Source organism: Chiloscyllium plagiosum, unplaced genomic scaffold, assembly GCF_037043375.1.
Source record: "Chiloscyllium plagiosum isolate Xiang-an unplaced genomic scaffold, Cpla_swu_hap1 HiC_scaffold_15, whole genome shotgun sequence".
Taxonomy (NCBI): Eukaryota; Metazoa; Chordata; class Chondrichthyes; order Orectolobiformes; family Hemiscylliidae; genus Chiloscyllium; species Chiloscyllium plagiosum.
This window is the reverse complement of record NW_028270153.1, coordinates 45,485,889-45,509,314: the sequence shown is the minus strand read 5'-3', so window position 1 is coordinate 45,509,314 and position 23,426 is coordinate 45,485,889. Positions and strand designations below refer to the sequence as shown.

Below are 23,426 nucleotides of genomic sequence, written 5' to 3'. Positions count from 1 at the left end.
CCCACCACTTCCTCTAGTAGCTCATTCCATACACATACCACCCTCTGTGTGAAAAGGTTCACCCTCAGGTCTCTTTTATATCTTTCCCCTCTCACCCTAAACCTATGCCCTCTAGTTCTGACTCCCCGACCCCAGGGAAAAGACTTTGTCTATTTATCCTATCCATTCCCCTCACAATTTTGTAAACCTCTATAAAGGTCAGCCCTCAGCCTTCGACGCTCCAGGGAAAACAGATTTCCTGAGTTTTATCAGCAATTTCCATTTTTGTTTCTGATTTCCATCATTCACATTTCTTTTGGTTTTTCATTATTTCATTGCTTTTTGCTGTATCTTGCTATGCGCTGAGTTAATAGGATATGAAAGCACATATCCTATTAAAGTGACTAGACTTCTGAAGTAACTCATGATCTGCCAAGTGCTTTGAAGTTCTGAAACACTTTCGATTCAAGAATTCTTGCACAGATTGTCATTCAACAACATGGATGATTTTGATAAAGCAAATAAAAAAAAAAAAAAAGAGTTAACTACTTCTATGGAAGTTGACAATTAGAGGTCTCATTTATGACGGTCAAGGGGCAACTTAAAACTTAAGAAAAAAATGTGTTTTTACGATCGACAATGCAGAACCTGAAAATATGTCAAGTCGATTTAATAACCTCTAATAAATACATGAAGGGAAAAATATTGAAATTGGGAAAGAGAAAGGAAGTGAGAATAAATAGATAACTACGAGCAGCAGGTAAGGCAAGAAAAACAAGTGGATCCATAGAATTACCACTTAATGGGGGAAATGTGAAACATCAGAAATGTACATAAACGATGCTGTGTCAAAAGCTTGCTGTTATAATACGAAAAAAATTAAAATTAAATGTTTGCATTGGGATGATTGCTTATGACCTGAGCAGCCTACAGTGGTATTCTCAGTATGCATCTTACTGAAATATTAACACAATTTCTCGATAATTCATTGCTCTTTTTCAAGTATTTAATCAGTTTATGTAAGATCCAACACTTGTATCCATTTATACAGTTTTTTTATTTTGACAATGTAAAAATGCTTAGTGCACACTGCTGAACTCACACTATTATCCATTAACTGCGGCAAAGATACAAGATATTTTGTTTCTAAACCTCCAGTTGATTTTAAAACTTACATGGTAACTTTTAGAATAAAAAGCTCATGTGACCCTTAATAAGATTCATTTTCAGATAACAAGGGGGTAGTGTCTGCTTTATATAGGTAATAAGCTAAACTTGATATCGGTAACACAAGGATTTCAAGTCTTTTTTGACAATGTCTGTAGTACTGATCAAGTTTGATAATCTGAACTATCAATAAAGCCAATATGGTCTCACAAACCAGAACAGAAAAATAAAAGACTTGAAGGCGCTTCCATGTCATATCCTGTAGACTGCAGCCAGGGTAGCTTTTATTTGTTTAGTCACTTGTACAGTCCTTTCAGAGAAAGCTAGGAAAAAGGTGAGGACTACAGATGCTGAATGTCAGAGTCAACAGTGTCGTGCTGGAAAAGCGCAGGTCAGGCAACATCAGAGCAGCAGGAGAATCGACGTTTCGGGCATAAGCCTTTCATCAGGAAGGCCTGAAGGGCTTATGCCCAAAACATCGATTCTCCTGTCCCTCAGATGCTGCCTGACATGCAGTGATTTTCCAGCACTACACTTTGAGAAAGCACATAAGCGTGCTTGCCAGAAATGTGGTCAACAAGAGCTGCCAAACATCACTGATATCGCTAACACAGTAAGATACAATTGTACACAGGTGATAAAATTCTAGGCATCTTGAAGTATCAAGTGTTAAGAAACCGAAATGTTGTAGCTGATGCAGTGCAGACCATGTAGCTAACTTCCAGACAGGATTAGGGCATCACTGACCAGGCAGCATTTACTGCCTATCCCTAATTGCCCAAAGAGCAGTTAAGAGTCAACTACATTGCTGTGCTTGGGAGTCACATATAAGTCAGACAAGGTAACCATGTTTTTTTTTCCCAGATGAGTTTTTCTGACAAGAGATTCATGGTCATCATTAGACTCCTAATTGCAGATAGTCTTATTGAATTCAAATTCTATCCACCATAGCAGGATTCAAACCGTGGCCCCCAGACATAATCTGGGTCTCTGGGTTAACAGTCCAGCAATAACACCATGAGGCCATCACCTCCCCAGTGGTGATGAAGTTCCCTTATTTGTGTTGTTTAATGTAAACTGGTAAATTTCCACATTTTAGTATGGTATACTTATATTATCTCACTAATGTATGTGTAGATGTAAACTTTGTGTGTCTGAGCTTTCTATTAAGCTGAAAGAAAACCTACAAATTCAGTCAATTCACAAATTTTGTATGCCTTAAGATTCCACTTTATGCAATCTAATTAGGCATAATTTCTCCAAAGAACTAAATCAATCTCAACAGTATAAAGATAAATCAGTATTTATTAAAATTCCAGTATATTTAAGAAAGCTAATTCAAAGAGACAGTTTTATATTTATGGCGTTGAAATCTGTCATCTTTTGAGTGCAAGTGTCAGAAAAATCTCTACATCACATGCAATGCATTTGAAAATGACTGTCTCAAACAAATGGTTTAATACCCTTAATCACTCTGACAACTGAAAATCATACTGTCTTACACTATTGAGCAGAACAAACTAATATGCCCATCCATAGTAGTGTTCGGTTTTGAACAAAATTATACCTTCTGCATCCATATTTAGTTTGGCTAAAAAGGTACAAGCTTGTAAAAATGGAATACTTTCCATTGCTATTGAACAGTTGCACAAGATTAATTTTATGAATTTGGGAATGTGGAACAAAAACATTTGCCCAACAAAATTGGCAATTAATGTTCATTCTGTCAATAACAACTAACCATATTTCTACATAAAGAAGGTGCTGCAGTCTATTCAATACAAAAAAAAATCAACTGCAAAATACTTTCTTCCACTTCGATCCTCCTTGACCCCAAGCGGACTGCAGCGGTCAAGAAGGCAATTCACCAAAACTTTCTCAAGGACAATCAGGGAAGGGGCAGCCAGTGACACCCATACCCGAGTGAATTTATTTAAAAAAAAATAAAATCGCTCAACACTCAACGTGGAAGAGTTCTTCTGCAGCAAATATTTGAATGGGTGGGCGGGTTTAAAGCAGAGAATGAGAAGTCTGTAGTTATAAGATCGGGGCAAAAAGAAAGAAGACAGTAGCAGCTCAAAACCTCATTACGTTACAGATCAGAAGTATTTCATGGCATTCAACTAAAGGCACTGGCACATAAGCACAAATGGCGAGAGAAAAATAAAACAAATCCTTAGTATATTCTTTGCATATTTAAAGTTAAATGCTTTCTTAGTGATTTACGGATGAATTTGTCTTTAATTCATTCAGGGGATGAGGTTGCCATTGGTTAGGCCAACATTCATTAGTTGCCCAAAGGGCAGCTACGAGTCAACCACATTGCTGCACGTCTGGAGTCCCATATAGGCCAGACCAGGTAAGGATACCAATTTCCCTCCCTGAAGGACATCAATGAAATAAACTGGTTTTTCCTGACAATTGACAATGGATGTATGGTCATCAATAGACTCTCAATTCAAGGTTCCATTTTAAAATTCAAATTCCACCATCTGGTGTGGCTGGAGCCAAACCCAGGTCTCTAGAACACGTCCGAGGTCTCTGCAAAAACAGCCCAGTGATTATACAGCTATGCTGTCGGTTCCTTAAATGCAGATTTAAGTATAAGTGATTGGTTCATGTGGATCTGTGGTGATAAAGTGATCACAGTTATCACTATTTAGTCAAGAAATATAAATTGCAAGCAAACAGTCGTACAACATTAGTTATACACAATTGAAAACATACTCAAAAAGTCTATACAACTATCATTTCGCTCTTTTATTCTAAGAATGTGTCTAGCCAAGTGACGCCCGATTGCCTTCTCTTGGAGGTGTAAGGATCTTTAATTCATGTTACTTCCCATGGATTTCCTTTCCTTTCCTTTGTCTTCTCATTTCCAGTTCTATTTTTTCTCCTCCTTCCCTTTCTATTGCTCTTTTCATTACTATTCTTCCCATTTCTTGGTTTATCTTTCTCCTCCTTTCTAATTTTTCTTTTCTTCTCACTCAACTTTGCATTTTTTTATTTTCTAACTGAATTTTAGTTATTTCTAATGATGACATATCAATTTCAGCTTTCCTTCTTTTAACTCAGAATGCTGACCACTTAAAGTATCCTGCCGTTACAACATCTGCTTTGATTTCTACGTGCAATTTGTCCACTAACACAGTGTAGCTGCAGTCAAAGATTTCAAGCAGTGCACTGTTACACATTCTATGTCAGTGTATCAGAATAACTAAAGCCATTTTGAAATTCTAGCCCATGTAATATACTTCCTAATTGCACTGCCATTTTTATACCCGGTATCTCCACATACTCATTTGATTAGTCAGGGTTGATCAGTAAAGGCCATAGATGATGTAAAAATTGCTGAGGGTGATAAATAGTGAGGAGGGATAGCCTTAGATTACACGAAAATAAAAATGGGCTGGTCAAAAGGGTTGATCAGTGGCAAATAGAATTCAATCCATGTAAACGTGAGGCAATGCACTTGGGCAAGACAAACAAGGCAAGGAAATAGATGATGAACGTTAAGAAGCACCGGGGTTCAGAGGGACCTTGGTATGCAAGTCTACCAGTCCCTTTAAGGTCGCAAGACAGGAGGATAAAGTGGTTAAGGCGGCGGGCGTGATAGTTACTGTTATTAGCCGAGGCAGAGAGAGTTTAAGAGCAAAGGGGTTATGTTGGAACTATATAAAATGTTGGTTAGGCCACAGCTAGAGTAATGCGTGCAATTCTGTAATCCACATTAATCGGAAGCACATGAAAGCATTGGACAGGGTACAGATTTAGCAGGATGTTGGCTGGGCTGGAGTTGCAGTTATGAAGAGAGATTGGATAGTCCAAGAAAGACTGGATTGGACTGATGTTGGTTTCTTTAGAGCAAAGATGATTGAAAGAGGACACAATTGACAAGTATAAAATTATGAGGGGCATAAATAGGGTAGCCATGAAGACATTTTTCTATTTGGATGGGATCAGCGACGGGGGCATAAATTAAGGTGCAAAAAACAAGATGCAAGGAAACACGGTCACCCAGCAAGTGGCAGGAATCTGGAACGCTCTGCTTGTAAGGGTGGTAGAGGCAGAAACTCTCAAATATTTATATGTGCCCTTGCTATGCCGAAGGCATACAAGGCTATGGACATGGAGCCTTTTTCTGTGTCGTACACCTCTATGTCTCATTTTTAAAGATTCAGACATCCCCCTTAAATTCCCAAATTTCAATCCCACATGAGCTCCCAGTTTATGACTGCAACAGATGGTAATAATGGGTAATTCAGATCCCATTGTGAAACTGAGCTCGATAAACTGTTAGCAACTTGACTACCATAGTGCAGTCAGTCACTGAACATATTCCTAAGCAGTTATCAATGCATCAATATTTATCACCAATAGAAACAAACAAAAATTAGAATTCCCCTCGCTTCCACATTCAAAGTTTTCCAAAATAAATCTGTGCATGGAGTGCGGGCCTCACTGGAAAAACTAGTATTTATTGTCTATCCCTAATTGTCAATAAAGCGGCAATGAGCCACCTTTATGTATAACCGTAGTCCATATGTTTTAAACAGACCAAAGACATTGTTCAAGATATGTTCCAGAATTTTGACCCGGTGACAGTGAAGACATGACAATAAACTTCAAAATCAGTATCATAGAGTCATACAGTCAGATGTACAGCATGGAAACAGACCCTTCGGTCCAAGTTGTCCATGCTGACCAGTTATCCCAATCCAATCTAGTCCCACCTGCCAGCACCTGGCCCATATCCCTCCAAACGCTTCCCAGTCATATACCCATCCAATTGTCTCTTAAATGTTGCAATTGTACCAGCCTCCACCACTCCCTCTGGCAGCTCATTCCATACACGTACCACCCTTTGTGTGAAAAAGTTGCCCCTTAGATCTCTTTTATATCTCTCCCTTCTCACCCTAAACCTATGCCCTCTATAGCCTGTTCAGCTCTCCCTATAGCTCAAATCCTCCAACACTGACAACATCCTTGTAAATCTTTTCTGAACCCTTTCAAGTTTCACAACGTCTTTCTGATAGGAAGGAAACCAGAATTGCACACAATATTCCAACAGTGGCCTAACCAATGTCCTGTACAGCCGCAACATGACCTCCCAACTCCTGTACTCAATACTGACCAATGAAGGAAAGCATACCAAACGCCTTCTTCACTATCCTATCTACCTGCAACTCCACTTTCAAGGAGCTATGAACCTGCACTCCAAGGTCTCTTTGTTCAGCAACACTCCCTAGAACCTTACCATTAAATGTATAAGTCCTGCTAAGATTTGCTTTCCCAAAATGCAGCACCTCGTATTTATCTGAATTAAACTTGTGAGACTTAGAGGAAAACTTATAGCTTGACTCTTTTAGATGGTAGAGCTTGCAGGTTTGAATGGTGCTTTAATTGTATTTAAAGTGTCATGAAGTCCTTTAAATCTGCATTTATGCTTGCTGCAAAAAGAAAGTCAAACTTTGTCAGACAAATTCTTAACATTCTGCAATTTGAATTGTGTCTAGCAGTAAAGTCAATACTACAAATGATACTCGAACTTTCACTGAATTACATGCAGCCTTGAAGTTAATGTCAGTTATAAAACTGAATGTTGGAGAAACTCAGCAGTTCTGCCTGCATCATTGGAGAGAAACAGAGTTAATGTTTCAAGAGTTCTGAAGTTCCTCCCACATTCACCATTTATTTCCAGTAACCACAGCATTTGCTTTCATTTTAGTTAATTTCAGTTAGCTGGTATCTTGAGCTAAAACTGACATAGGCAATGATATGGAAAACAACGTCCACGTAAGTAATCAAACCATTGAAACAAATTATTGACTGACATCTAGAATAATGTGCAAAATGCCTGTCATAAAGATTTAAAGATATTGGCTCATCAGTCTACTTCAAGTAAATCTGATACCCTCTGTATATGTTAAGGCTAATTTGGATTATAATTTGGTTGCAGCTCAAAACATGGACTATTTTAATATAGAAAAATGATATGCAATGTTACCATGTAACAGTTAACAAGCTGCTTTCCAATCAATGGATGAATTTTTTAGCTTTATGACACTAAATGAACAAATACAGAAATTAAGGCAATGCACTGATCTACCGTTAGAGTCTAGAGACATACAGTATGGAAACACACCCTTCGGTTCAACTTGTCCATGCTCACCAGCTATCCTAAGTTAATCTAGTTGCATTTACCAGCACTTGGCCCATATCCCCCTAAACCCTTCCTATTCATATACCCATCCAGGTGCATTTTCAATGCTGTAATTGTACCAGCCTTCACCACTTCCTCTGGCAGTTCACTGCATATACTTACTCCACCCTCTGTGTGAAAAAGTTGCCTTTTAGGTCACTTTTAAATTTTTCCCCTCTGCCCCTAAACATTTGCCCTCTAGTTCTGGACTCCCCTATCCCAGGGAAAAGACTTTGCCTATTTACCCTATCCGTGCCCCTCATGATCATATAAATCTCTGCAAGGTCACCCCTCAGCTTCCGATGCCCCAGGGAAAAACAATCACTGCCTATTCAGCCTCTCCCTATACTTGAAACCCTCCAACCCTGGCAACATTCTTGTAAATCTTTTCTGAAGCCTTTCAAAGTTTCACAACATCCTTCCAACAGGAAGGAGACCAGAATTGCACGCAATATTCCAACAGTGGCCTAACCAACATCCTGCACAGTTGCAACACGACCTCCCAATTCCTGTACTCAATACTCTGACCAATAAAGGGAAGCATACCAAATACCTTCTTCACTATCCTATCTACCTGCAACTCTACTTTCAAGAAATTATGAACCTGCACTGCAAGGTCTCTTTGTTCAGTAACACTCCCCAGACCTTGCAATTAATTGTATAAGTCCTGCACCGACTTGCCTTTCCAAAATGCAGCACCTCACATTTATCTAAATTAAACTCCATCTGCCAGTCCTCGGCCTATTGGTTCACCTGATCAAGATCCCATTGTACTTTGCTGTCTATCACACTTCCAATTTTGGTGTCATCTGCAAACTTACTAACTATACTTCCTATGTTCACATCCAAAATATTTATATAAATGATGAAAAAGTGGACCCAGCACCAATCCTTATGACACACCACTGGTCACAGGTTCCCAGTCTAAAAAGCAACCATCCACAATCACCTTCTGTCTTCTACCTTCAAGCCAGTTCTGTATCTAAATGGCTACTTGCCCTATACCGCATGCGATCTAACCTGTCTACCTTGAGGAAGCTTGTTGAACACCTTACTGAAGTCCATGTAGACCACATCCACTGCTCTATCCTCATCAATCCTTTTTGTTACTTCAGAAAACTGTCAAGTTAATGAAACATGATTTCCCATGCACAAAATCAGTTTCTGCAAACAATGGCAAATGTCAATACCAGTCAATAATCATAAAATGTTATAGTTAGTGACAGTACACATCCTTGATCCAATCATTAGGCCATAAGATATAAGAGGAGGAATCTCAGTTTCAGGTGATGGCAAATCATTTCACACTTACTTCTCAGAAAGAATTGATGGACTGGTTAAAACAATTTATTTTGTTTTAAAAAAATTGGTCTTTAGCAGTTCTAGCTCATAAAAAAAATAGCAACATGAAAAGAACATATTTCTAAACTGTTTCAATATAAAACACTGGCAGTAAGGGTTCCTCACAATTGTTGATTTCAGGTCAATTCAACAGATGAGCAGATACAACATTCAAGACCTACATATTTCAGCAAACAAAACAGGAATGAAGAGGTCTATCAAAATAAGTAAAGAGCTAGGACAGTCACCAGTCAAAATAAAAACACCCAAAATAAAAGTCAACAATTCAGGTAATTTTATTGAAATAAAAGCAGAAGGTTGAACAAATGTTTATCTTGCTTTCTATTGGATCTGACTTTTGGGTTTATTGAAGTGGATTGCAATATAGCAGTGATTTACCACATATGAGCCATCTAGGAATTCTACGGGCTATTCCTAGATGCCCTGAAGAGGACAGCTGCTGAATCATTCACCATACAGTACTCAGCTTTTGTCATTATCTTGCAGGGCCAGTTTATGACTAGTTCATCTTCTGGACAATGGTGATCTCCAAAACATTGATTGCAGCTATTTGGTGATGGCTATGCTGGGAGCTTAGAAAGAGTAGGGAAAGTAGTTTCTATTTAAAATGATTGTTGTCTGGCAGTTGTGCAGCACAAATAATGCTTGTTGTGTTGACATGCAAGACAGCTCTTAGAGTGAATGAAGCTCATTAAACTATGGAATCATCAGAGCAGCTCTACACCCATTCTGATGGAGAGGATCAATGACAAAACAACTGAAAATGTCTGGGTCAAAGGTGATGCCTACAGGGGTTTTTGCAAAAGCCTACAGCAAAAATGAATGACAACTCTGTAAACCAGGCAGAACGTTAGCCATTTGTTTAATTTGAACCCCAGTCTGCTTTTTAAGTATCTTTGGTGCCTTTCCTGATCAAATGCTGGTCAAACATCAAGTGCAGAAACTCTGCCAAACAAATTTTACTGCAAACTGATACATCAACCAGAAACAGGATAACTGCATTTTTGGTCTGAAGATAGATCCTGGGGCAGCAGTGAACAGCCACTTATTTGGTGGGAGACGAGAGTTGTTTTTCAAACTGGAGGTCTGTGACCAGTGGAGTGCCACAAGGATCGGTGCTGGGTCCACTACTTTTCACCATTTACATAAATGATATGGATGTGAGCATAACAGGTATAGTTTATAAGTTTGCAGATGACACCCAAATTGGAGGTGTAGTGGACAACGAAAAAGGTTATCTCAGATTACAATGGGATCTTGATCAGATGGGCCAATGGGCTGAGAAGTGGCAGATGGAGTTTAATTTAGATAAATGAGAGGTGCTTCATTTTAGGAAAGCAAATCTTAGCAGGACTTATACACTTAATGGTAAGGTCCTCGGGAATGTTGCTGAACAAAGATCTTGGAGTGCACGTTCATAGCTCTTTGAAAGTGGAGTTGCAGATAGATAGGACTATGAAGTGCTTTGACACGGACTGCAAAATTTCAACTATAGCCCTTAACCTATAAAGGCATCATCAATCCAAAGGAACAACTTTGGTTCAGTGGGAAATGTAGGAGAGCATGCCAGGAGCAGCACCAAGCATCTCTGAAAAAACATTGTGAAGCCATAATAGAACTACATGATTTTTTAACAGATGTGACATGCTGCAGGCAAACCAAAGCAATCCTATGACCAATGGTTCAGAGCAATGCTGTAACCTGTGAATATTGGTGGACAATTAAAATATTATCAGAAGAAGAGATTCCACAAACATCCCTACTCTCAAAGTTGGAGGAAGCCATGATAGTAATGCAAAAAAAGAGTGAAGACAGTTGCAAGATCTGCCAGGTCAATGATCCATCTTGGTCTCCTCCTGAGGCCTCCGAACCTCATGACAGCCTGGGTCTAAACATGGACAAAACAGCTGAAATCTAGGAGATTCATGAGAGAAGAGTACACTTCAAATCAAGGCTACATTTTACTGAATGCAGCATTAAGGAGCTCTAGCAAAACTGAAAACAATTGGGATTGGGAGTGAAATGCTCTATGGTTTGAGTCATACTAAGCACGAAGGAAGATGGCTGTGGTTGAAGGAGGTCAATCGTCTCAACTCCAGGATACTGCTGAAGCTACAGGAGTGCCTCAATTCAGATATTTTCTATCAACTTGTTCAAAGATTACACATCTATGGGGTGGGATAGCTGTGAACTGAGGTCTCCTGGCTCAAAGGCACAGACACTACCACCCTTTAAACTATTTCTCCCTTTTGTGTAATACTTGCTGACATCTGTGCAAGTGCTCCCCTACGGTGTTCTGTTTATTTTAGATAATTTTAGATAATTTCGAATCAGCCGGTTCAGAGATATCGCACATCTCTGGAGTGAGCCAGCCTTGAACTTGGTACTTCTGGTTCACTGGTATGGCAACTATCATAGCACCACAACAGCCCTTAGGTTCTTAATTTCTTTCTTTTGATTAACCTACTGGGTCTAGGTCTGTGTTTGTTGATGGAGTCCATGGATGAGCAACTGGGCAGTATTCATGTTTGGGCTAATAAGGAGAAACAACAATTGCGCCACACAAGTTTCAGCTAATGACCATTTCCAATAAGAGACTATCTTTTGCCTGCAGAAGTAACACGTGAGCTCCACTACCTTCAAAACTCCCTCCAAGTCACATGCTATCCTGACAACAACCTATATTGCCAATCTTTCACTGTTGCTGGAGCTCCCTTCCTAACAGCATTTTAGTACACTTATACTACATGAACTGTATTTCGAACTGTTGAATTCCATCACTTTCAAGGGCAATAAGGGATGGCCAATAAATGTTGGTCTTGCTAGCACTGTCAATGTCCTATATCCCAATAAAAGTGCCTGATGGTTCCAGCACTGTAGTATTTTTGGCACCAACTTATGATTTCTGTCCTTGAATCGCTTTGCCTTTCCTCATTCCTCCTTTAGGATATGTCACATTGTGTTTAGTAATATAACTATGAAATCCATTGGACAATTATTCTGTTAACTACAACCAGCTGCTGTTTTAACTCTATGAAGACCACTCATGAACACATGTCAGTGAGAGAACACGATTCGAATTGACATCTTTTACAGTTTAATCACCAATTTGGGTGTTTATTGAATATCTTCATATCAAACTCAGAATCCAACTAGTCCTTTTAATGACTTCCTGTGACACTATCTGTCAAGATCTGTCTAGATAAATTGAGAGACAAATAACATTCCACTGTATTGAAAATAATTATTGTTTAGATAGCATTTCCATTCTACCTTCTAAATTTGCATTCCACATTTTAATATTCTGAACTCCAATGGTCACGGCACCTAATTATCTGGTTAACTGGTGTACATTTTGCAATTATCAGTGCAGTAAAGTTACTTCACAACTGCACAACCAGAGAAGTTTCCTACAGAAAGTACAATTGTGGTTTTCCTCAGTGTGCACGTTGTATTTGTCAAGTTTCGTACCATTTTATTTGCATCATCTGTAAAATATGAAGCAAGTGACAGCATAAACTATTTCTCCAATTACCCATGATTTTCCTGGAAAGACACATTGTGAATTACTGGCAGCCAGTCAATTTATAAAACATTTAGTTATAGGACAGAAAGCACAAATTGCCAGCAAGTGCAAGACCCAACACACTTCAGATAGGAGAAACAATATTTATTTTTCTATTTAAAGATTACTTGCTGTTAAGAGTAGAAAAAGACTGTTCAAGCCATTGTAACCAACTTATCAACATGCAGAGGTTTTTCTTATCAGCTATGTCAAATCCAATGAAAATTAATAAAAGGATTTAGAGTAAACCAAACAACTGAGGGGAATTTCTGAAGGACCACACTTCCTACCTGCAGTTAAGGCCTCAAGTTTTATTTGAGATTAAAAAAGTAGAAAATGCAAAGCACAGCTGAATGCATACATTTATTATGTTGTTCTGTAATGCAAATTTTGTGCAATAAACCCATAGGAAAGAACTACATTCTTTGGCATTGACAATACCTTAAAAATGATGATTGCAAATCAAACAGAACCTAAGTGGTACCCTTGACAAACAATGGCAGTAACTTTTGCTTAATCTTCCGCTACCAACATTCTTGGGTTACTACTTACCAGAACTTGAACTGGACCAGCCTTACACATATTGCAGCTATAAGAGCAGGTCAGAGGCTAGGAATTCTGCAGCTAGATTCTCATTTCCCTTCTCTCCAATGCATGTTCATCTACAAGCCAAAGGTCAGTTGTATGTTAGAACACTTTCCACTTGCTCGAGTTGGTATGACTCCAAGACTTGAGCAGCTTATACTATCAAGGATAAAGCAGCCTACTTGATTGGCACCTTATCATTCACCCCCTCCACTACCGACACAGTAGCAGTAGTGTGTACCACATACAAAATGCATTGCAACAAGTCACCAGCAGTTTCCAAACTAGTGACTTCTACGACCTAGAAGTACAAAGAATACATAGGAACACCACCAGCATCTCCAAATTAGCTTCCAAGTCATACACCACTCTGGCATTGAAGTAAATGGCCTTTCCTTCACTGTCACTGGGTCAAAATCCTGGAACTCTTTCCTATCTGGTCTGTGTACTCCTACACCTCAAGGACGTCATGTAGCTTGCAAAATGGTAACTAGAAGGCTACTAAATAAAAACTTAAAGAACTGCAGATGCTGTAAATCAGAAACAAAAACAAATTGCTGGAAAAGCTCAGCAGGTGTGGCAGCATCTGTGAAGAGAATTCAGCATTAACATTTCAGGTCCAGTGATCATTCCTCAGGACGGAGGAAGTGTCACCGGACCCGAAATGTTAATTCTGATTTCTTTTCACAGATGCTGCCACACCTGCTCAGCTTTTCCACTAACTTGTTTTTGTTACTAGAAAGCTACTAATTTTCAAAAAGTTGTTAAATAACCCATTTAATATGTTCAGCTCATCGGACGTGAATCTCCTTTTCAAAAACTGGCAACGTTGTGAATTGGATTATGCAGTTACATCTTGAAAAGTTAGTTCTGAATAGAGCTGAAACTGCTGGGATACATGTTGCTACAAGGGAATCAAGTGAAACAGGTTTGAACGGTCCAATCCCATTTGAATTCTGGATAAATAAGCACCAAATTTCAACATTAATTGATTTTGCTCAGAGCAATGCTGGTTTAAGGACTGGAAAATTCAAACTCTCTAAAAGGAGCAAAACAGTGGAGTCAACTTTAGTTGAGCATGCCTATCAGGCAGATTGTGGATACAAGCTGGATCATGTCAATGTGTAACATGAACTATTGCACATGAAAATTATCCTGGAATTGGTGGCTTGTCACTACAGTTTGCATAATCTATTGGCTGTTCACCCATTGGGATGTTAAGTGTTCTCAAAACCTAAGGGTTATGAACACCTGTAGGGAGGTGTAATTTTTATGGCTATGAAATATTTTCACTTTTATAAGTGATCGGAGGTCAGGTTGCATGGTTTACAGATAGTACCAGAGAGGTACCAATGGGAGGATCTATGAGGAGGGCAACTTTCTTCCCAATCAAAGATCGCCAGATGCCATAGTGCATTGTCTACTAGCTGTGAAGCAAAGTCAGCACTCAGGTTATAAGAACATCATCACTTCTAGACAACAGGAGTAATGTCACAAACGAACAATGGCAGTGGCTCAGTGGTCAGCACTGCTGCCTCACAGCACCAGGGACCCAGGTGTGACTCCACCCTTGGTCGACTGTCTGTGTGGAGTTTGCATATTCTCCCACTGTCCACTCTGGTCTCCCCCCACAATCCAAAGACACGCAGGTTAGCTGGATTGACGTTGCTAAATTGTCCACGGTGTCCAGGGCTGTGCGGGCTGGACGGACTGGCCATGGGAAATGCAACATTACAGGGATAGGGAAGGAGGGGCGAGTCTCGGTAAGATGTTCGGAGTGTCAGATTCAATGACCCGAATGGCCTGCTTCCACATTGCAGGTATTCTAGGATTCTATAAATGACAAGGACCAAGGCAAGAATTGCATTCAGATTTCTACAATGTGCATCACCATACCAATATTTAAAAAGACTTCCCTCTTTTGGTTTCCATGCTGTTCACACAAGCAGTAGCAGTGTACTTCTCTGCTGCTCCTACTGCGACCTGCACACTTTAAATGTTATACATGTATAACATTTAAAGTAAACAAGCTTGTTCTAGAATTTTCTTGAGGCGAAAGTGACGACTGCAAATGCTGGAGATTAGAGTCGAGTGTGTGGCGCTGGAAAAGCACAGTAGGTTAGGCAGCATCCAAGCATCAGGAGTATCAACGTTTCAATCAGGAATGAGGGCTCATTCCTGATGAAGGGCTTTTGCCCAAAACATCGATTTGCCTGCTCCTCGGATGCTGCCTGACCTGCTGTGCTTTTCCAGCTTTGCACTCTAGTTTTGTCTATCTAGTTGTTAACAGTTAGGTATATTTGGAGTAAGGACAGAAATCACATGCCACAGACTATTTTTAAAAAGCATTCAGTACTTAATGGTTGTATTTATAAAACAAGTCAAATGTATAAACCACTACAAATATACTATGGCAACAGAAATTTGTTTCTGAGAAATGTTTACTGTGATTATCTGTGGGATAGTTTGAACAATTATGGCATTGATTTCCTGAAACAGGAAAGAATGGTTAAACATCTTTCTTAGGTCATATGCAAATAGATATTTTTGTAACACTGTAGCCATTTTCTTAAAAAGGAACCTTTTCTCAGAAATTCAGTTTGCATATCCATTTATTGTTGACAGTACACCCTCACTTTATTATTCCATACCTATTCTCAATCCTACTTAGTTCAATTAGAAAATATCATAAGGTTTCTGCTAGGACTACAGTTTACAAATTGCTACCAGAATGCATCCATCCTGCCAATTTTTTTGCCTGACCTGTTAACAAGGTTATTGCTGCACTGCTGTTCTTAGTGAGAACACCAGAATTTTTTAATGCTTATTTTAAATTCCGATTTATAGAAACTTCAGAAGTCACATTCGTTGTAACATTTAATGGTTTCTGAAATGAAACGAAACACAGGGATTCATATTCATCGAATTAGATGAAGTTAAAGCAGATTGACATTAATATTCAATTAATAATAGCAGGAAAACCCTGCTGTTCCCAATTTCAACATGACTAGCTCAGTCAACTGTTCTTGTAAGCCAAGGACTTACTAAGAAACAAAGCATCTTAAACAAGTGTTGCCTTGTTTCCTTATTGACTTGAGAGACAATTGCAAAACATTTGAAAAAGGAGGATCAACACTTGATATTGGCTTAAAAAAATGACCAAGTTCCAAAAAAAAGCTTGCTCTTGCTTTCAAACACATGATGCAGTAGCCTCATTACTCTGGAATTTGCTTGCCACCTTTCCTTCTTTTGCCTGATTGTGCGCATTCTTAGGCTGCACAATAGATCAGAAAGCAGTTTGAATTGCAATTCTCTATCATAAAACTGGGTGTCTAAAATTTCAACTAAACACTTTTCGGCAATCATCTCACCTTATCTACTTCAAAGATCTGACTACATTAATCTCATCTTTCCACTCTTGGCCTATGGTCCTGGAGGTTATGGCAACACAAGTGAATATCCACACGTTATTTTAATGTTACAAATGTTTTGACTCAACTACCCTTTCAGATGATGAATTTGCTGTCTCCCCAGAGAGAAAAAAAAATCCTCCTTGACTCTTAGCTTTCTGCCTCTAATCTTAAATCTAGATCCCTGCATTTTGACCCCTCTACTGTTGGGAAAAAAATACCATTCAATCCACCCTATCCATGCCCCTCAATCTTACACACCTCCCAGGTCCACACTCAACCTTCACTCCTGCAAGGACAACTACTCCAACCTAGCCATTTTATTCCCCCAAAGCTCAGACCCTCTAGACCAGGTAGTAAATCTCCTCTGGGGTCACAGTACACCTGTTGTGGTCTAACTAGCATTTACACAGTTCAAGCATAGACATCTGCTCATGGATTCCAAGCCTCAGCCAATAAAGGCAAGTATCTCATATGCCTTCTTAACCATATTATATACCCCCCTTACTACCTTCAGAGATCACTGTATTTGCATATCAAGGTCCCTCTGATCTACAGCAGTTCCCAGGATTTTATTTTTCATTGTGATTCGCTGCTTTCTGTGTCTCTCACTTTACTTCACACTATTCCAAATTGAATTCCATTTGCTACTGCTCTGCCTTCCTAGCCAGTGGGTGATGATATCCTGTAACTTACAGCTATCCTCCTCACTATTTATCATCCTACCAATTTTCACATCTACAAACTTCTTGATCATACCTCTATCATATCATTAATTTACATCACAAAGAGCCTTGCACCAAGCCCTGGGGAATCGTGCTGGATACAGACTTTTATACACAAAAACATTCCTCTACAATCACTGCCTGCTTCCGGTCTCAGCCACATGTTGATTCTATTTGCCATTTGTCTTAGATCCCGATTCTCGACTATGAGGAAGTTTATCAAAAATCTTCCTAAAGTCTACATAGATGACATCAAATACATTATCCTCATCAACATTTCTAATTAAGTCCTCAAAAGATTGAAATTTGTCAAAAAAAAAAACAACTTTCTAAAAACTAATCGATCTCTCTCCAACTGCCAAATTACTAATTTAATTAGTTTCCACAGATTCCCCATGACTGAGCTTAGACTGACTAGCCTGCGATTTCCTGGTCTATCCCTACTTTTTTTGAAATAATGTGACAAAGGCAGCAGCTCTGCACTCCTGTAGAATTTCGTGGCCAGGCAGCATTTGAAAATTGTTGCCTACATCTTTGCCTCTCAACAGTCGAGAATACATCTCATGCAGACCTGCAGATTTAACTACTTTTGAAGTTGCTAAACACTAGGAGTTCTAATGTTAAATTTCTAATTTTTCAGTCCTCCACCCCAATATCTTTCTTGCATCACCCTCTTGCACTGTGAAGACTGATGCAAAGAATTCAATGAGGACTGCACCCATGTCATCCAATCCCACTGTGCTAGTTTAAAACACAGAGCATAGAGCAATACAGGAGCAGGCCCTTCAGCAGATCATATCTGTGCTCACCACTATGCTATTCTAAACTAATCACATCTGCCTACGCAGGTCCATATCCCTTTATTTTCTGCCTGTTCATGCACGTCTCAATGCCTCTTAACACTGCTACTGTATCTGCTTCTACCATCTCCCCTTGCACCGCATTGCGGACACCTATCACCTTCTGTAAATAAAGCTTTCAGAGCACATTTCCTTCAAACTTTCCCCTCTCATTTAAAATCTATGCCCCCTCATACGTGACACTGGCACCATTGCAAAGAGACTCCGACTATCCACCATATCCATGCCTCAATTTAAACACTTCTATTAAGTTGCCCGAGCCTCTGACGCAGTGGTGAAAGTGATCTGTTTGTCCAACCTCTCCTAATACACTCCAATTTTCCTAAGGGTCCGGTTATTTACGCAATACTTTCCTTTTGCATTTCACCTTCTGAAATGCATTGCCTCACTTTTCCAATTAAATTCCATGTGCTATTTTGCTGCCTAGCTTTCTAGCTGATCTATATCCTATTGCATTCTTTGACAAACTTCCTCACAATCCACAACTTCAATTTTCATGTCATCTGCAAACTTAATCAGACCAACATTTTCACCCAAATCATTTATATACATCACAGGCAGAGGTCCCAGCACTGATCCTTGTGGAAGACCACTGGTTTCAGGGCTCCAGTCAGAAAGACACCCCTCCATTCTAGCCTGTGTCTTCTATGGCCAAGTCAATTTTGTATCCAACTTGCCAACTCACCAGATTCCACGTGATTTAATCTTCTGGACCAGTCTAGCACGAGGAACCTTGTTAAATGCATTTGTAATGTCCAGGTAAACAACATATACTGCCTGACCTTCAATTATCTTTGTCACTTGCTCAAAAACTTAATCAAATTTGACAGTCAAGACTTCCTCAGCATAATATGATGTGACTATGCCTAATAAATCAATTTTTCTCCAACGGTATGTAAATCATGACCCTAAGAATCTTCTCCAATAGTTTCCCTACCGCTAACGTAAAGCTCACCAGCCTATAATTTACTGGATTGCCCCGTTGCCCTTCTTGAACAAAGGAACAATACTGGCTATTCTCTGGTCTTCTGGGACCTAACCTAGTGACTTTTATGGCCAAGCTAAGGCCCGATTTTTATTTGTAATTAGACCAGGGAATATAAGAGGTAGATTGGCAAAGGCTGATTTTACTAAAAAGACATGCGGCACTGCAATAGGCCAATGTAAAATACAACAATTGCTTTTATATTTTAATGTATTTGTAGCTCACCAGCAAGAAAGCTCGTAGTGCAAAACTAAGAACTAATCACTGGCTTTTTGCTGCTTTGTCATCAGTTTCTGCTCAAATCCTTGTATCATGTGTAAGACTGAGCTTCGGAGGTCATTTACATGGTTCTACAAGAGAAGTAAAATTTCAGACTTGGCAAAGTGCTGCACAATAGCGATGTTCCACTCTGAATGGAATGCAGAAACAACTGTCTTACTGAAACTGTGAAATGGCATTTACCTTCAGCTCCCAAGCAAGAACACAAACTAATGTGTGGATTTCCAAGAGGAAAAACTCATGCATGGCAGAGGTTTGAACCACGGATGCATTAAATTTAGGGAAGAAAGGGCATAATACATGCGTAAATGGGTAGTTGACTAACAATCCAAATGCAAATATGTAATGGAAAGATTGATATAGCCAACAATGTTTCTCCAATCTACATCAGGGGGCTCTACTAACATCCTCCATAATTAAAACGCTCCAATTTCTTTGTTTTTATGTTCTTCATTTAACTTGGATGTCCAATATTAGGACACTTCTTTACTAGAAAAAGGTCAGAAGGCTCTCAGTTTAGACGCAGTGAGGCTCAAACTTGTCTCCTTCTGTTGCTGGGCTGCTTTTGTTCTCACACTGAACAAGTTCTGTTCACTCCTGTTACAGATATGAGGCTGAATAAGATAGCCCTGAAACAATCTTCAATCTAGGATCAAATGATGGACAGGGGTGGGGGAAATGAATGGAGATTCATGTGATCTGTTTTGAATTCTAATCAGCAACCCAAGGTGGCTTGAGTGTTAAAGATCAACTCCCCTACATATTTCACTTTGTTTACAGGGATCTGCCTACCTGTATACAATGCCAAAGGAATATGTGCAAATAATGGACAGATCTACGGTATCATGATGTTGAAAAGTTTAGTAAGTGGCTAATTTTAACTTAAGTAATTCAAAAACAACACCATTCTAAAAGATGATTATTTAGCATCTACACCTGGATACAGAGCCCATAATGTTATTCACATTTCCAAAGTCAATTTCTTGGTAGAGAGATAATCCATAGGAAGCTTTTGTATAATTGAGTTACAGCTTATCTTGAATATCTGTCGAGTTCAGATTTTTTTAAGTCCAAGTTTAGTAACAACTTGTGCTCCGACTGAAAAGACATACTTAATGAGATTTAATAATGATTGGAAGATTAACCTAACTTTGGCTGAAGAACTGAATTTCTAAACAACTCAATGAAAAAGCCAGTTCACAATTAGATATTTTCCAGTAGGAGAAAAGAAAATAAAGGAAACATACCCTTGAGAGTCACGATCATTTTAGACAGGTTTTCCAGGAACTGAAAATAGGTGTAGGACATTCAGCCCTTTGAGCCCAATCGGCCCATCAATTAAGATTGTAACTGATCATCCAATTCAGTACCCTATTCCCAACTTCTCAGCAAACCCTTTGATTCTATTAGCGCTAAGACTGCTTCTAACTGTTCCCTGAAAACATTCAATGTTTTGGCCTCTCAACTTTGTGGCAGAGAATCCCAAATGAGAATGTGTGTCAGGTATAAGCAGGTTGGGAAAGAGTTAAATTCTGAGTTTTGTGAAACAAGTAGTTCCGCTAAGCATGACGCAGGTAAGAACTTGCGGTTAACATTGGGGTGCTGGAGGCAAGGGTAACAGATTAACAAGGTGGAAAAGCATTAATTATGTAGAGCCATTGAACAATATTGGAAGCATTCAGTATGTAAGGTCAGTTTAACAAGGTGAAAAGTAATCATTACGTGTAGCCAGTCATTCATTGTGTAACAGCAGATGGCTTAATCTTTACGGTTGATGCTCGCTGACTGTAACTGTTACCCAATCACTATGTATGTGGCCTTATCTGGATGCGCCTTCCTGTTAAATGACTATATAGTTCATTGAGAAACTGCTGTTCAAGAGAAGACCGGGAACCCATGTACCTGTGCACATGGGCAATCGTTCTCTCCCTCTAGGCTATGAAATAAATATGGAGGTGGTAAAACTATACTGTGTCTGAGCTTTTTGCTTCAACTGAGGGGGGGGGGGGGAAATGGGATGACAATATTGGCATAGTTGGCAGGATCCAAACGAATAGTTACGATTGGATCCAGTGTCAGTGATTACCCAGAACATTGGTATCTTGAGATGGACGGGCCTTCAAGCTAAGATTTTAAACCTTGGCCCCTCTCGATATTCCTGTGTGTCAGAGATGGTTCCCTCATTCGATTACTCTCTATTCCTTGAACTGTAATTAGCTCAGCTGAGAGATACAGTTTTGCAAGTGTGCTGACAAACAGAGGCTTGAGTCGTCTGCACTGCATTGGGGGGCAGCTGTGATGGAGGTTCATCGAGTCCTCTGTGCTGCATTGGGGGGGGGGGGGGGGACGTAAGTGGGGACGTAAGTGGGGCTCGAGTTCTATGTTTGAGATTTACGACCTGAGTTTAAGTGGGATTTCATGTTCTCTGCATTTAATTGGGGTTCAAGTCCCTGTGAGGAGTAAAGAGGGAAAGGGGTTAAAGTCCCCTAGTGGTGAAAGTTGAGGCTCTGTGATTCTTTGTTCTGGGGGAAAGACAGTGGCATGGACTGTGACGCCATGTGGTCTGGTGCAAGAGATTTTTCTTTTTCGAACTGTAATTTCATCGAGAGAATGCAAAAAAAAACGCTGATATTAACGTTGTACTAAGGGGATGTTTCAGCATAAATTGTGCCATGCTGAGAGCGTTTGATGTTTAAAAGTTTTTGTTTGTTAAAAATACTGATACAGAAAATCCTTTTAAGTAATTGTGCCTTGTTTGAATCAGGATCTCAATTCAATGTGTTTTGTTGACTATGTAATGGGGCTGATTTTGTTATTACAATGAAATTATACATTATGTCCTTTTTTAAAAATTATCAAAGGTGTAAACTTAAAACAAATTGAGTGTGTGCCTGGAGCCCCTGATTTGATTAAAATTCTACAATGTCTATTTTAAAAAAAAACAGTTGGGTCAGTGATCATGCTTTAGCCAGATAAGAGTATTGTATTAAACTATCATTACTGCTGTGTTTTTATTGCAGGGTTTTCACAAAATGGAGTGCACATGGAGTCTGATGTTTTGTTAAGATTCAAAAGAATATCAGAATTTGAGGCTGAGCTGTTTAAGTTCTGTTAATTATTGTTAAGACTTCAGTCGCCCCCTTCATATTACAAATTCAAAGAATGCTGATTTGTACCAAAATTGCCTCTGTTCATTTGGAGAACAGATTAAAATATTCAGCAGTTGTTTCCTACTAATATTTGAGATCTAAATCTGATCTGAAACTGCCTCTTCAATTGCTAAAGCGCAGGAAACAGTGTTGTTTTCTTGCTGTTCCAGACTTTTGAAATATTTATCCTGACAGCTTTCACATTAGCCAAGTGTCAATTTGTTAAAGGAAAATAATTTTTGAATAACCTGAATGAGGTACCCGAGTGTTTGATTTTAGGACCACTAATTGTTGTTTATAATTGACTGAATTGTTTAGGCAGTACAATTTAGAAATTTATGGATTGTATAAAACTTGATAATGTCATAAAATGCACAGAGTAACAGGCTTCAAGGAGTAGTGTCATTAAATGTGTGACTGTCTTCATACTGATAAGCACCTTGCCAAGGAAGGAATGAGAGAAAATGCAAAGATACTTTCAGCAGCTAACATCTTCTCTAGAGTTTCTCCATTCACAGGTAAAGCATGCCTTCGGACCACTGTCCACTTTCCACAACCTCATCCAACGGATTCAATGAGCTCCTCAGTCATGAGCACAAAAAGTGAAGCAGCTAACAGTGAGGAGGATGTCAGTACGTTTTTTGTCAGTGGCCTTCCTACGGACATTAAATCACACGAGCTTTACCTTGTCTTTCGATCATTTAAGCGATATGAAGGTTCACTGATCAAGCTAACATCACAACAGCCAGTTGGCTTTGTTACATTTAACAGCAGAGTGGGAGCAGAAGCAGCAAAGAAGCTGCTGCAGCGGCTGCACTGCACATAGATGCTCTGGTGTCCTCCATCTGAAGTATCTCCAGACACCATCCAGAAGTCTCATCAGTTTTGTTAATTATTTAACTGTCATTATCCAAGAATTCAGATTTCTCTGTGGAGTGATGTACAAGGGCAGACAATTTTGTTTTCAGGTTGAACTTTAGTAAAGGAGATTTTGGAGAACTGGCTCATTTCGACGACTTGGAGGGGATGAACTGGTCACTACGGACTGTGGATTTAAGAACTTTACTGGTGAATTTTTTCCCCACATGGGAGGATTCTTCAAATTCTAATTACAGTAATGGATTAGTAATTCATGTTGTTATAATCAGTACATATTGT

At 39.3% G+C, this 23,426-nt stretch overlaps 1 protein-coding gene across 1 annotated transcript in view; it reads right to left on the bottom strand.

Moving 5' to 3' along the window:
- Window positions 1-23,426, bottom strand: part of LOC122560064 (tyrosine-protein phosphatase non-receptor type 1-like) — a 93,658-nt gene that overhangs the window by 36,366 nt on the left and 33,866 nt on the right. The window lies entirely within an intron of this gene.